Genomic DNA, 3,352 nt, shown 5'->3' on the forward strand with positions numbered 1-3,352 from the left:
CATCTGACAAAAGCCTCCTTAACAGTCCTTATGCCAGAGATAAAAATCTAGCTTGAGGCCACCACTTCTCATCAAGATATCCATGACCAGCTCAGGACACCTGTCCATTCTCAAGCATCTTTTGTATTTACCCCTGCAGCCTATGATTAGCACCTTATTATATACTGTACTATTCCTGAATTGTCTCTACTGAATGATTTAACAGATATATCAGTGTGTAAGTATAAGCGGTATCATTCTGTCTTGGTTATTAATTGCTTGGTGTTTGTCTTGTTTTCCCAGTGTGACTGTCAGTTCTCTAGGACTTCAACCCTCTCAGCTGAATTTAAAAGAGGCCTCGGCCATGAAAACTAAGCCCTCACACACCTCCTACACTGTCATGGAGTGATGAGGGAGCCCTCATTCTTGCTGTGACCCTGCCATAACCAGGCATCCTCCAGTCTACTTGCAGTGGTCAAGATGGAGCGCACACACTTGGGTAAGGTCAGCCCTTCCCTGGTGAGCCCAGAGGAGGAGAGGGAACCAGCTCACAGTCTTAGATCTGATCCCCCCACTCTCCTGCTGGTGGTGAACCCCAGCTGGTGTTATTTAGGTTCTACTATCCCTGAGAACCTGCTGCTCTCTCCTCTCTTCCACATTAATTCTCACAAGTCTGATGTTCTGGGGAAACTCTGAGTGGCTGCTGCTCTGGGTTTCTGCTTTCCCATTTACATCTAAATTGCAATCCGCATTATTCTGTCTCCTAGTTATTCTGAAGGTGCAAGCTTCTCTCTCCCTCTCTCTTTTTATTAATCTGTACCTTTTTTTTTTTCCCCAGAGGGAGGGTGGGTGGATAGATTTGAATTTGGGAGGCTGGCATTATTATCCTATGGAAAAGCTGCAGAAGTTCTCTTCTGATTTCTTCCGAGTTTTTGTTTTGTGTTGTTTTCTCGGTGAGGTAGAAAACAAGTCAATCAGCTGAATGAGGATGGGGGAGGAGAGGAGACTGGAGGACAGTATGACTGCCTAGGAGCATGAAGGCAACACTTGAGGTTTGTGGTAATAAATGTAAAGTAAGACCAGTCAGCCACGTTCCGTTCAGCTGCATCCTGTTGTGGTTTTGCCAGATGAGTACAAAGAAATGTGCAAAACAGCTAGGAGGAAAATTTCAGAGCACTCTGGTGAAGCACGAAAATAAGAGTTGAACAAATAGGGAGACATGCCATGTTCTTGGATTAGACAGCACAGCGTCAGGAAGACACCAGTTCTCCCCAAGCTAATATGTACATTTATTGTGATTGTGTTAAAAGTGGCCATTTATTTTTTTTCTGGAATCAGAAAAGTTGATTCCAAGCAAGAATACTCAGGAAAGCCCTCAAAAAGAGGCACAGTGGACTAAAGATATGAACAGGCTCTTCAAAGAAGGAAAAAAAAAAGAAAGAAAATGGCCTTTACATAGCTAAAAAGCTACTCAGTCTTGCTTATATTAAGAGAAAATTGAATTAATAAGTATTTTAAAATATGAATGCTCACCTATCTGATTGACAAAACTCAAAAAGTTTGATAGTACCCTCTGTGAATGAGGCTGTGGAGAAACAGGTGCTGTCCTAATTGTTGGGAATGCAAAATGGTCCAGCCTCTAGAGACAGTAATTTGGAATTAACCAATAAAGCTACATATGCATTTGCCTGTTGACTTAGCAGTTCTACTTTTAGGAATCTCGATAAATTCATGACTATGTGCAAGGAGTTATTCATTCTGACATTATTTATAGTAGCAAAAGATTATAAACAATCCAAATATCCATCAGTAGGGGACTTGTTACATAAAAAAAAGAGCAGCTGTTAAAAAAGAAAAAGAATAAGAAGAAATGCTCCCTAAAAGCAAGATTCAGAACCACAGATTAAATAGATAGATAAAAGATAGATATAGAACATTATCTTTTATGTAAGAAAGGAGGAGAAATAAGAATGTTTGCTTATTTTTGCCCCAAATTAAAGTCTTGGAATGGTAAGCCAAAAATTAGTAAAAATGGTTTCCTAGAGGGGCAGGAAAAAGGGCCTGAGAAGACAGAGATGGAGGTGACATTTCTCTAAATATATTGAACAACGGAAAGTCTTACTAACTTTAAAAATAATAATAAAATAAAATGAAAGAGGAAAAGCAAACCCTAACATTGAAAACAAATTAATTTCATGTGAATAACAGATTGAGGGACCATGAGCATCTCTTTGTTGACCTTCCACTTGTGAGCTTCCCCAGTAAGTCTTGCTCTTCTTCCCCAAACCATGGAAAGCTGTGGAATTTGCACAACTTGCCTCAATTATGTTTACTGTCTGTTGTCTATCTTTTCCTACTGAACAGTCAGCTCCACAGGGCAGGGATCTATATTTGTTTTGTTCACTGATGTATCCAAACAGCATATACAGTGTTTTGCATATAGTAAGTGCTCAATAAATATTTGTTGAATGAATGAAACTCCTGTGGGCAAGGAAGCAATTTCTTTTTTTTTTAATCCTTTTTAAAAAAATTGAAGTATAATAAGGACCTACTATATAGCACAGGGAGCTCTACTCAGTACTCTGTAATGGCCTATATGGGAAAAGAATCTAAAAAAGAGTAGATATATGTATATGTATAACTGATTCACTTTGCTGTACACCTGAAACTAACACAGCATTGTAAATCAGCTATATTCCAATTTTTTAAAAAAACAAAAAATAAAAACTTTTAAAAAATTGAAGTATAGTTAATTTACAATGCTGTGTTAGTTTCATGTGTGCAGCAAAGTGATTCAGTTTTATATATATAGATAGATAGACATTCTTTTTCAGATTCTTTTCCATTATAGGATATTATAAGATATTTAATATAGTCTCCTGCGCTATAGAGCAGGTTCTTATTGTGCGTCTATTTTATATATAGTAGTGTATATGTGTTAATCCCAAACTCCTAATTTATCCTTGCCCCTGCCCGCAACCCAACTATCCCCTCAGGTAACCATAAGTTTGTTTTCTATGTCTGTGAGTCTATTTCTGTTTTGTAAATAAGTTCATTTAAATCATTATTTTAGGTTCCACATATAAGTGGTACCATATGATATTTGTCTTTCTCTGACTCACTTCACTTAATAAGATAATCTCTAGCTCCATCCATGCTGCTGCACATGAAGGAAGCCATGTCTTGTTTGTACTTTATTTAATGCCCCAAAGCTGGTAGTGGGCTAGCACAGGAATTACTAAATATATATTTTTATCTGAGCCCAGATGTTTTTTAGCAGAACTCCAACTACATTTCTGTCCTCACTGTCATTATTCATGTCTGGCCAATAGCCTGGGACCCCACTGCCGTGACTTTATCTGCAGCTGGCAGT

Source organism: Mesoplodon bidens (assembly GCF_964165515.1).
Source record: "Mesoplodon bidens genome assembly, chromosome: 9".
Classification (NCBI taxonomy): Eukaryota; Metazoa; Chordata; class Mammalia; order Artiodactyla; family Ziphiidae; genus Mesoplodon; species Mesoplodon bidens.